At 45.3% G+C, this 12870-nt stretch overlaps 1 long non-coding RNA gene across 1 annotated transcript in view; it reads left to right on the top strand.

Moving 5' to 3' along the window:
* LOC131276934 (uncharacterized) overlaps positions 1-11724 on the top strand; it is a 37758-nt gene extending 26034 nt beyond the window's left edge. The window contains exons 3-4 of the long non-coding RNA XR_009184150.1: positions 4496-5377; positions 8872-11724. This is a non-coding gene — a long non-coding RNA (uncharacterized lncRNA). The remainder of the gene's footprint in view (positions 1-4495; positions 5378-8871) is intronic.
* Positions 11725-12870: the final 1146 nt, after the last annotated feature.

The raw sequence follows: 12870 nt of genomic DNA, 5'->3' as shown, positions 1-12870 counted from the left end.
TAACTGGGCCATAGCTTCCTGTTTCTTGGTATGGATTGTAATTTTTTGTTGGTGTCTTGGTATCTTGCTTACTATTTATTCTGGGTGCAGTTTTTCTCTTTAAATTAGGGCTTCCTGCCCTTTCTCCCTTGCTGCTTGTGTGGTAGGAGCCAAGGATGTAGTTGGTTATGTAAGCTGTGGTACTCAAGCTTCCCTCATTGCCCCAAGGACCAATGAAGCTTCTCCCAACTTTCTCCTTTGCCAGGGGTAGGACAGAGTCACACGTGCATAGAATAATCCAGTTCATGCAGGCCTATGCTATAGTTTCCTAGAAAATATTATGAAGCTTCATGTTCCTTCCCCCCCCCCCCCCCCGCTTGGGATGGGCATGGAGCTGCAGGTGTATGTAGCAATCTATGCATTATGGGCTCAGGGTGACTGCATTTGCCCCAGTAGATTTCTGATTATTCAGTCTGTGCCAGCCAAAGGTACCTGCGGTTACTTGGACAGGCTGGGCCAGTCCCACCAGTTGCCACCCTGACAGAGGTGGGACTGAAACCTAGCCTAGGGCTGCAGCCCAATCTGGGTGAAAGAAACTAGTTCCTGCCTTCACTGTGATTTTCGGTCAGGCTGGCTTCCCCCCAAGCTGGGGGCAGACTCAAAATGTTGGATGCTGGCCTCTTTCTGACTTGGAGAAGTTCAAACTTTAGGTGTTCTTAGGGTCATACTTTAGCCAGCCGAATTTACTAATCAGTAGCTGATATTGGTGGTCAACCGTCTCTTTATCCCTGTTTTTGGGAAATGGCGCTTCCGATCCCAGCTACAGAATAGCTCCAGGGGCAGCTTGTGCTGCCAAAGTAAGATGATTACCAACTTCAGTGGCATGGCCTATAATTTCCTGGAGAGGCTGGTGCAGGTCCCCCCAGCTTTCTCCCTGCTGGAGCTGGGGCTGGGGCTTATGCTAGAGCTGCCCTCTGGACTGGCTGGAAAGAAGCAGGTCCCTACCAACTCTGTGATTTCAATTTACCCCACTCCACCCCCTGCCAGGTATGAAGTTAAGATGGCAGCTCCTGGCTTCTTTCTGACCTGGACATGTTCAGACTTCAGCTGTTCTTAGGATTATACATTAGCCTGTCTAATTTACTCATCAATAGCTGAAGTTAATGCCCAACCGTCTCTTCCTCCCCCATTTTTGTGAAGTGGAGCTTTCAATTCCAGCCACAGAACAGCTTCTGAGGCAGCTTGTGCCTCCAGTGGAGGATGAGCACCAGCCTCCATGACATGAAGTACTCTACTTAATAGTCTTCTCTGAAGAGGCACAGTCTCCTTCCATTCCTTCCAAGGTGTTGCAGGATGTTCTTCTGGTCTCCTGGAGCCCCCAAACAGGTGCTTTAGATAGCTGTGTGATTACTAACTGCCCTTAGCAGGAGCTGACTCTAGGATCTCCTTACTCAGCCGCCATTCTGCTGTTTGTCCTTGAACTGGATATTTTATACCTAGGTATAAAGTATCCTTTTATGTACTTTTTGTTTGTTTCTTTGTTGTGAACTATCTTTTCTTTCATTCCAAGAGTATTTACCTTTCTCTTTGAGCAGAGATAATAACTGAGAAAAATCATAATTCCTTTTGTGGCTCTTTTGACACTGTATCTGCTGATTGGTTTATCCCCTGGAGAATAGATGAGATTTTTCTAGTTCTTTATATGTTATGGTATATAATTTGGGGTGATATTCTGGTTGCTTATTCTTACATAGTTAGAGACTTCTGAGAGACTGTTTTTGGCTAGTTTGGGCCCCTTTGTATTCCATACGAATTTGAGGATGGACTTTTTCCATTCCTACAAAAAAACGCTGCAGAGATTTTGATAGGTGTTGCATTTAATCTGTAGATCATTTTAGGTAGTAATGATATTGTAACAATATTCAATGTGAAACATGGACACACAATATCTTGCCATTTATTTAGGTCTTCTTTAATTTCTTTTTGTAGTGTTTTTCAGTTTTCATTGTATATAGAGTTCATTCTTTAAATTTATTCTCAGGTATTTTATTTTTTCAGATGCTATAGCGAATGGAATTTTTTTAAAATATGTTTTTTATTTTTTTCAAAGATACTTAGGTTTCACAAAATGCTACAGAAAAAAATATAAGGAATTCCCAAATGCCCCACTCCCCACACCTCACACCCTTCCCCACATTAACAACTTCTTTTATTAATGTGGTACATTCATTGCAATTGATGAGTCCTTTTGGAGCATTGCCAGTAAGTATGGATTATAGTTTAGATTGTAATTTACACTGAATTCTGTAGGTTATGGCAGGATATATAATGACCTGTATTTGTCATTGCAGTGCCGTTGAGGACAATTCCATGTCCCAAAAGTTTCCCCATATTATACCTCTTTTTCCCTCTCCCTGCCTTTAGCACTTCCAGTAGCCACTGTCTCCACATTAATGATATAATTTCTTTCATTGCTAGAGTACCAATAAGTTTGTAGCAGAATACCAGGAAGTCTTCTCTGGTCCATATTTTATTGCCCAGGTTCTGGGATGGTGATAGCTATTCCACCTCTAATTGTGAGGTGGCTTCAATTCCATATGGCTGATGGATGACACTCTGATGCTTGCAGTTGTAGACTCTCTCAGTTCCTTTGTATGGTAGTTGTCCATCCTCTCCTCCCTGTTAGTTTACCAGGGTGAGGCCCATGAACTGGAAAGTAGATGTTGCAACAAATAGAATAGGTTTTTAATGCTCATTTCAGATAGTTCTTTCCTGGTATGGAAAAATAAAGCTGATTTTTTAAGGGTTTATCTTGTACCCTGCAACTTTACTAATTTTTTAAATTTTCTGTGGTAGTGTTCTTGTGACTACTTGGGGAATTTTGATATGAAGGAACATACCATCAGAGAATAGTGTTAGTTTTACTTTTTTATTTCTGATTTCAATGTCTTTCTCTTTTTTTGCCTGATTACGCTGGTTAGAACTTCCAGGATAATTTTGAATAGAAGCGGTAAAAGAGTGCATCCTTGTCTTGTTCCTGACCTCAGGTTTCAGTCTCCCATTGCAAGCTTTCATGCTTTCTCACATTGACTATGATGTTAGCTGTGAGTTTTGATATTTATTACGTTGTAGATGTAACCTTTTATTCCTATTTTTCTGAGTGGTTTTATTATGATATCATGGTAGATTTCATCAGAAGCCTTCTCTGTGGCATTCAAGTGATCGGATGGATTTTTTCTTATGTGAAACCACTGCTGCATTCCTAGGATGTCACCTTTGGTCATGAGTTATAATCCTTATAAGTAGTTTGATTTACTTTTCCAGTGGTTTGTTGAGATTTTTTGCTTCTGTATTCATATGGGAAGTGTTTCTGTTGTTTTCTTTTGATGTTGCTCTCTGGTTTTGGGTATCACAATAATACTAGCTCCATAGAATGAGTTAGGAAGAATCCCGACCTTTTCATTTTTTTTGGAAGAATTTGTGAAGGATTTATGTTGATTCTTGTTTGAATGTTTGGTACAATTCTCTCTAAAGCCATCTGGTCTTGGGCCTTGTTGGGAGGTTCTTGATTATTCAATCTTTTTGCTTTTATAGGTCTGTTAAGAGCTTTTATTTCTTCTTGAGTTAATGCAGGTTATTTTTATGTTTCTAGGAATTTGTCATGTCCTCTAGGTTATCTAGTTAGTTGGCATATGAATGTTCATAGTATTCTCTTTTTTTTAACCCCACCACCACCACCCCAGTTGTCTGCTCTCTGTGTCCATTTGCTTCGTGTTCTTTTTTTGGTCCACTTCTGTTGTCAGTGGCACAGGAATGTGTTTCTTTTTGTTGCATCATCTTGCTGCATCAACTCTGTGTGTGTGGCGCCATTCCTGGGCAGGCTGCACTTTCACTCTGGGTGGCTCCCCTTATGGGGTGTACTCCTTGCGCATAAGGCTCCCCTGCATGGCAGGGCACTCCTTGCGTGCATCAACACTGCACATGGGCCAGCTCCACACAGGTCAAGGTAGCCTGGGGTTTGAACCGCAGACCTCCCATGTGGTAGATGGATGCCCTAACCACTGGGCCAAGTCCGCTTCCCATAGTATTCTCTTATAACCCCTTTGATTTCTGTTAGGTCAGTGGTAATGTTCCCATTTTCATTCCTTTAATAGTTATTTGCATCTTTTTCTCACTCATTTCTCTTTGTCTGGGTAAAGGTTTGTCAATTTTATTAATCTTTTCAAAGAACCAAATTTTGGTTTCATTGATCCTCTCAATTGTTTTTCTTTTCTTTATCTCACTTATCTCCACTCTAATCTTTATTATTTTCTTTCTCCTACTAATGTTAAGTTTGGCTTATTCTCTTTCTTCAAGATAAGAAGTTAGGTTATTGCTTTGATATTATTGTTTCCTAATGTAGGAATTTATAGCTATATGTTTCCCAATCAGCAGTGCCTTACTCCTTCCCATAAATGTATTGCATGGTGTTGTTTTTTTTTATTCTTCTCTAAGAATTTTCTCATTACTCTTGTAGGTGGACTTCAGAAAATTATCCTGTTAGCCTCAAGGTTTGATGATGCATTGGAAGCACACAGGAGAAAGGGCGCTCCTTGCCCAGGTGGAAGGACACAAGCTTCTCTTCTGGCTCCTCTGGCCAGGTCGCAGTGAGGACAACCTGCTCAGAGATCTTCTCAACCCCAGAAGGATTCCTGTCAAATGCTCTTAGAGCTGTGGCCAGATGTAGGGTGGACCCTAGAAATAGCCGTGAAATAGGCAGTTACCACAAAGATGGTACAAAATCCCTAGGGAGCTCCACCTCTGTAGGTGCTGCTTTGCCCTTTGGTGTGTTTGGAGAAGGAGACACCACCACCCATGGAGCTGGCCATAGAGTTGACACTGCAATTTGAAGAGGAAAAGGGTTCCCTACCCTGACATCCTTTCCAGATGTCTTTTAGAAGGCAGAAAATAGCCTCAATCTTTTCAGATGACAAAAACCTAAACCTACCACCTCAAAACCAGGAAACTTTCGTAGGTAGTGGTTCAACTGATGCCTCATCTGAAGTTTCTCTTACTCCTGGGCAACCCCAGCCCTGGAAATCCTGCCTGGGGTAACCACCCACGCTGTCTGCTCAGGCTCACAGGCATCCACTCCCATATATCCTGACTTTCTGGCTTGGACTCCCTGGAATCCTGAGCCTCAGGTTTGACACGAGCGGGACAGGACAGCCATTTAAATGTCATTTTCATGTGCAGGAAGGTCATTGGGCCCTGGAGAATCAAAGCATCCTGGTGCTGGGGAAAGCTCCCGTGGGGATGATCCATGAAGTTTTGCAGTAAATTGTCGAAGGCACTATGAGAGGAGTGGAGACCACCGATCAGAGAGGCCTTCCCTGGCCACCCACATTCCCTTCTGAAGGTAACCATGTGTGTGTTTCTGGAGGGCTGCTGTGTATGGCCTGCATGTCCTGCACCCACTCCACAAACTGTCAAACTGGGCAGTAGTGGACTGTCCCACAGCTGGGGACTCAGGACTCTTATCAATCATAGAAGGCTTATGTCCAATATTTGAATGAATCTTGCCTACATCAGAGACCCTTGACTCATATCTGTCAGTCTTCCCTGCCCCCAATACAGAAGAAGTAGTGCAGTGACTGCTCTACTCAATGTTCTGCATCAAAAACTAGGCGCTTTTAAATGCCTGGTGAATGGGGAACTCCTGCCCATTTTCCATGTCCTAACTGTACCTCAGCCTGAGGCCGATGTAGGAAGACCTGCCTTATTCAAGCAGGCCTCTGAGTGTCTCATCCTTTTCCTACCATTTCTTTCTTAGTATGGGCACTGCCTTGTCCCACCTTGCCTACAGCTCAGCTCCCTCAACAGAACATCCAGGCAGAGTGATTAGCAGTTTGCTCAACACATCTAGTTCCCTGGGACCATGGATCCCATTTGTAGGATGGTTCAGGTGGGGAAAAATCAAACCAAGAAGGGAAATATCAGATCTCTGTGACACATGAATAGGACCTCCACTCCTCAACCTCCACATCCACTGCACATTTCCAATGCAACTGTGGAGTTTGGAGTCCTTTGTTCTGACCTGTGGGCCACTCACATTTTTAATTGGTATACCGTTTTCGCATCTCCTTGAGAGACCAGGAGGACTTGCCCATACTTACAGAGAGCCATGACTGCATCACACCAACTTGCTGTTTATATCTCATGCTCAAGAGATCAAGTGTAGGTGTCTGACTCCCTAGTGGAATGCAAGCTCAAGAGGCAGGGAATTTTTCTGCTTCATTCCTCCAACGAAGCTAAATTTTTCAATGTCCCTACACATATAGGTAGCCAGAATATATTTGTCAGTTGAGCTCCATGATCACCTTGCCCATGTCACAGTGAGTCTGGGGTGACCCTCTGAAAACCCAGAGAACTCTGCTAACATAGGAATTCAGATGGGACCTCCAGGATGGATTCTGCAGCATTCTTTGTAAATGGGAAAGAGGCCTGTCCCTTCCAAGAGGGTGTTCAAGGCTGTGAAACATGATCCCCACCAGGGGGAGGAAAACAATCTGATAAGCCCCTGAGCCTCTATCAGCCCATCAGACCTGGGTCAAAGTATCATAGCTAATGTGCTTAGGTTCTGAATATGAACCTGCAGTGTGTGTCCACTCACTCGCACCACCTGAGGAACGAGGAGTGATGTGACAAGGGAATCGACAGACCAAACGAACAACAAATGTGGAATGAGTCATGGATGTAGAAGGGGGCATGGTTCTCACGTGGTGAGGAGCTGGTCCAGGAACAATTGAGTAGGCCTTGAGAATTGATGATGCATTGGAAGCACACAGGAGAAAGGGAACTCCTTGCCCAGGTGGGAGGACACGAGCTTCTCTCCTGGCTCCTCTGGCCAGGTGGCAGTGAGGACAGCCTGCTCACAGGTCTCCTCAACCCTAGGATTGCTGTCAAATGCTCTTAGAGCTGTGGCCATATGTAGGGTGGACCCTAGAAATAGCCATGAAATAGGCAGTTACTGCAAAGATGGTGAAAAAGCAGTCTATAGGTGCTCCTTTGCCTTTTGGTGTGTCTGGAGAAGGAGAGACACCACCGCCATGGAGCTAGCCATAGAGCTGACACTGCAACTTGAAGAGAAGGGTTCCCCCACCCTGACATCCTTTCCAGCTTTCTTTTAGAAGGCAGAAAATAGCCACAATCATTTCAGATGGAAAAAACCCAAAGCCACCACAACTAAACCAGGAAACTTCTATAGGCAGTGGTCCACCTTATTTCCCTTCTGAGTTTCCTCTTATTCCTTGAGAACCCCAGCCCAGGCAGATCTTGCTGGGTTCTCCACCCATACAGTCTGCTGAGGCCTACAGGCACCCACTTGCAGATATCCTCACCTTCTGGAGTTGACTATTGATTGCAGAAACTGAAATAGATAACGGGCATAATGGGACATCCCTTGAAATATCAAGCCACACATATTCATATCTATGGAGTCCAGCCAGTCCTTGTAGGTAAGAATGACCTGGGCCTGAGAAATTCCCCACTGGCATGGTCCACCCTTGTTTGGAATAGATAGCCGATGGCACTGTGAATGGAGTGTAGACAACAGATCAGACAGGATTTCCTTTAATCCCATTTTCCCTCTCAAAAGTATCCAAGTGTGTGTTTCAGAGGGCTCCTCTGCATAACCCTGCCCATTCCCAGACCCTGCACCTACTCCCAAAATACTGTTATACATGGCTAAGACTGTTTATCCCCTAGCTGCAGACTGCTGGCTATTGTCCAACCTAGTAGGCTCGTGTCCAATATTTGAACGAGTCTTACTTATGTCAGAGACCCTTCACACATCTGTCTTCCCTGCTCTCTGTACCGAGGAATCTGAGTTCCAGTGGGCAGGGGAGGGAGTGACTACTTCCCTCTTTGCACTGTGTTTCAAAAAGAGGGGCACTTAGTACCTAGTCAGTGGGGCCCTCTACCCCACATTCCCATGGTCTAAGTGTATCTCAGCCTGTGGCCCAGTCACCAAGAGCTGCCATATTTTTTGAGTGCCTATGAGTATAATTCATCCAAGTCTTATTTTCCTCTTAGTGGCAGGAGCACAGCCTAGCTTTTCCTATAGCTGAGAACCCACGACAGAACATCCGTGCAAACTCTAGCATTTTGCTCAACACATCTCCCCGGGACCATGGATTCTGTTCAGATGATGGGGCAGTTTGTGACAAATGAAACCAAGATGTAAATCATGAAATTTTGGGGACACAGGGATCTGTCTTGAGCTTCCCAGGGACTATCCCCACCTAAACTTTCTGACTTGACTGTGGACTTTAAAGCCCTTGTAGTTTATGTATATTCTACACACATTTTCCTTAGGTCCATGAGTCTTCCTTGTACTTGAGTGACCTGGAGACTTTCTTATCCCTAGAGAGACATTAAGGTTTCACACCTAACATTCATGTTCTCCCTGTGCTTGTGAGGTCTAGTGTATTTGACTCCCTGTGGAATGAACCCCAAGCAGCAGGGAATTTTACTCCTTCATTCCTTCAACTACTAAATTGTGTAATTTCCGTACATACATAGTCACTATTTATTGATTGAGCCCAATCATCACATTCCCAGAAGTCAGATTTGGCAGCTTCTACTTCTCCAGCCCCCTCAATGCATTTTGACAAGACCTTGGTTGAAGAACTCCGAGACAGATGTGTCAATCTTTAAAAAAGGGAAATAGGTTTGTACTATGACCTGTTGTAGTTGAGGACTGAGTCAGAGCCTGCTCCCTAGGTGAGTGGAAAATCATTCTGTCCATCCCAGGCTCTCTAACAGCCCATCACGCATGGACTAACTTGGTCAACACTTCTATATCTCCTCCCACTCGATCCTGTCAATAACTAGTAGCTGTTTGTCCTGCAGCCCCGTACTCATCCAAGGAGCCACCTGAGGATCAGAGAAATGAATTGACCTCCAATGTCCAATGGCAATGTCTGGCAAACTCGAGGCCATGGAAGGGGCATCGTGCTCACCTGGGGATCGTTTTTATCAGTGTTTGCTTGGTGGGGAAGACCACTTTCATGTTCCCCAGGATGTTGGATCAGTCCATACTCCCTGCCCAATTGGTGCTGCTCCATTTTCTTCTTGCTGGATCTGAAACTTGTCTGCACCAACCTGGGACCTTTCATCTCAGCCATGTCATTTTCACACTGGCAGGTGGAATGTTGGGACAAAAAAGGACATGCAGTCAGCAGCTGTAAAATGTCCAAAAAGATGGTTATGCCTGAATTTCAAACCGGAAATCACTGACCTCAAGTGACTGTGGCAGGAGGTGTATCATGGGTGCCACTTAGTGACAGGGCAAAGGGAGACCAATCCTGGATTCAAGTAGTTAACTTCAATGACCTCAAATAGCTTCATTCCTCTTTTTCAAATGAAAGAGTTTTGAGGATGTGAGACTAAGGCAATACTAGATTCTGTAAGGGCTAAATTCCTGGAGATTCCAGGATGGGAGGAAGACTCTGGATTGCCCAAGGCAACGAGCTGATATGACAGGGAAGAGAAATTCCAAATGGTCTTGAAAATATTCAAGTGTAGATCGCCTTCCAATGGGGCAATTGTAAATATTATTCTGCCTTGCTGTCACCAGATGGACAAGTTTTGAGACTATTCACACCCAACATGAGCTGACTGCAGGGAACCACCAACCATCACTGTCTGCTTTTGGATGCCTGAATTGTTTCAAGGAATTTGGCCCCAGCCATTAAAACTCTAAATGTGTATAATGTTTGAACAAGCCAACCCAGTTCTAGTAGCCCATTCTGGGTGATCTGGAACTATTAGACTAGTCAAAGTCACATGACACTCCTTGAAGCCCAGTTGAAATGACAAAAGAAAGGAGTCCCATCTAGGTCTAAGGGCATGAAGGCTGAACTTCTGAGGTTCCTAGCCTCCTTTTGGAACATGATGCAGCCCTACCACCTGACCTGGAAGAGTCACAGTATTGAGCTCCGTTGGATGGCAAGTTACACAAAAATATGTATTTTATTGTAATCTTCTCACCACTTTTTAGGTAAAAACAACCTAGGAAATGAGAGGATGCTTAGGGATGGAGAGCCAGTCTAGCTGAATGCAGGCAGAAAACATGGGGATGGGGAGAACCTAGGAACAGGTAGAGTAAACAACCAAGGCAGGATCCAAAACAAAGACTGTTGTGGTTTAATGTGAAGGTGAATCATCATAAAGGGCTCTTTTCTGATATCCAACCAACATTGCACCTGGTCACAAATGGGGCTGAGTTTGGGGTGGTGTGCATTCCTAGATTCCTAATGGTGTGGTCCTGAGTTCCAACAGAGGGAATTCCTGGCAGGGAACCTGCAGATTCTGCCAGGGTAGGATCTAGGTCCTGAAGTCCCCTGTCTTGACCTTGACCTGGGTGTGGAGAACCCCTCAGCTCCCATTTCACTTCTTGTCTCTTTCAGCTTCTGCTGGTGGCAGTATGCACCAGCACCCTGCTTAGGTGTTGATGACACCGACATCCTGCTCTGAGCTGGTCTTGTGGGTGGGGCTCTGCAATGGTAGAATCATCAGCAGGGCTACAAGGCATCAGGACCCTGACTGGTTATCACCAAGAGGAGCAACCACACATGAAGTTCTATTTCCAGATGAGGCAAAGACCCTATTGGTATAGACCTCTTCCCAGGAGAGAGATGACAACTGCAGATCTGGATCAATGTCTGGGCAGAGGGGCGCCAACCCCAGGCTTCTCCTCCTGTCCCTGCCAGTCATGAACTGGACAAGAACACAATGAGCCCAGCAGGTGTCCACCCCCAATCACCTCTTTCTGCCCAGCCTGGTATCCTCTATACACCCATCCTGGGAGTGGAAGGTGCTGAGGCTGCTCATAAGAACAGTGTCAGCCTGGCCTGCATCCCCTGCCCTGGTTCCATGGGTTACCTTTGATTTCCTCCTGGCAAATGGCCAGATTCTTTGAGGTTGAAGGTTGAGCCAAAGTCTGCAATGTTGGATCAGGCTCTCGTTGTGGGGTTTCCTGTGGCCAAGGCTGCAGGCAGGCAGCAACAAGAACATTTCTTGAGCATCTAGGCCTGAGTGAGCTGTTAGGTTAGTATCTAGAATGTGGGCACTTGGTTCCTGGGGTTCCAAGTTCTCTTGGGTTCTGTCTCCAGGGAAGTGAGGTAACTTCCTGCTTCCCCTTCTCTGTGCTCTCTTCCTGGATAACAACTTCCCAATGTCCCCTCTGGGCTGCTGACTCTTTACCCCCCTGACCTATTGAATTTCCCAAGTGTACAGAATTTCACCAATACAGTCCTTCTTCCTGCCTTGCTGAGGTCTGGGGGCATCAAGAACTGTCTAAGGAGATTGAACTTGGTACACAACCGTCCTGCTCCTGCCTGATCTGTGATCCTGGACATGTCTTTCTGTTTCTCAAGCCTTCCGTGTTGGAAACCAAGGTGCAGTGGTCTCACAAGGAGACATGCCGTTTCCTTAGCTATGCTTGCAATGTAAGGAATGCTGTAATTAAGAGTTCTGGGCAAACCGGTTGAAGCTGTTAAAGGCTGAAAGAAAAGATGAGCACAAACCTTTTGTAGTAAGTAGAACACTTAGACTTTGTACCTTGAGATAAGATTTTTTGAGTTTCTTAGTAATGCTAATAGTTAACTGCTTGTTGCTGCTTGTCATGTAGACTGGGGTATATAGAGAGCCCCTTGTAAACAATAAAGTTGTCTGATGAGTCTCTACTCACAGACCCCCTGACCCCAGCTCTCTCACTCTTTTTCTTTCTCATTTCACTCTCCTTTTTCTCTCTCATTCCTGATACCCTTCGGATCCAAATCTCCAACACTTCCCAAGTTTACCCTGCTGCACAATGGATCAAATCTACCTGATCCTTCCTTGGAAAAGGATCAGGTAGCTCAGAGAAAATTCCTAGAAAACTTGAGGACTGGTCACACCTGTAGCCAATGTACATATTAAGAGAAGGAAGAATTTACAAGATGGAGTGGGAAGCAGCAGGGAACACAAGCAAAACAGGGCTGAGTTCTGGCAGTGTAATCTTGAGAAAGTCATGACCACCTTGGCTTTGTGTCACAGTCCATGCCAGGACAGGCTTTAAATTCTGTGAAAAGCAGTCTTAGTCACCTTCAGGTGTGAGACCTTCCAAAGACTTCCTGTTCCTTTCAGTTTCAGATTCAAGGCTCCTGCAAGGTCTGACCTGTCCCTGGGCCCCATAGATGGTCCTGTGCTCTGCTGCATCTAGCACAAGTCATCAGTTCCCCAATCCTCCAAGCCTGTGTCTGTTCAGTAGGACACCTAGGGTTTAGAACACATTTTCCAGCACCCCAGAATACCATGGTTATCAATAGAGAACCAAGGCCAAATAATCCTCCCAGGCTGTGGCACACTTAGGGTCACCCATTCCAAGCACCCCAATTTATAGAGGAAATTGAGGACTTCTTTCCAGTAACCTCCCTCTATATTGGGAGTTCATCTTAATTCCAGGTGCTCAGAACAGTGGAGGGAAGACCTCACTTCTGTTCTCTCCTGCTTATTCTGGGCTTGTCCCTGCCCAGGCAGAACCCTGGGAACCTCTGAGATTCCACTGCCCATCAGGCTGGCATCTCCCAGGCATGGGGCTATGGATACGTCGACAGGACAAAGATGTCCTGCCCCATGGCAGAGCTCACTCTAACCCCTCTGGCTCCTTGCCACCTCCCTGGTTCCAGGCCTACTCTGACTCCCAGGACATTGTCCCTACCCATTTGGTCAGTGTGTGTGTGTTCGGGCAGTGCTCATGAAGCCATTTGGGGATCCTGAGAAGAAAAGAGCTTCATATGGGGAGAAACAGGCAGGGGTCCCCATTATTTAGGGGCTGTCCTTTTCAAAGTTTCTATGCAAGAGAGT

The sequence above is a fragment of the Dasypus novemcinctus genome, chromosome 30, assembly GCF_030445035.2.
Source record: "Dasypus novemcinctus isolate mDasNov1 chromosome 30, mDasNov1.1.hap2, whole genome shotgun sequence".
Lineage (NCBI taxonomy): Eukaryota > Metazoa > Chordata > Mammalia > Cingulata > Dasypodidae > Dasypus > Dasypus novemcinctus.
The sequence above is the reverse complement of the archived record's forward strand: the minus strand, read 5'-3'. Positions and strand labels throughout refer to the sequence as shown.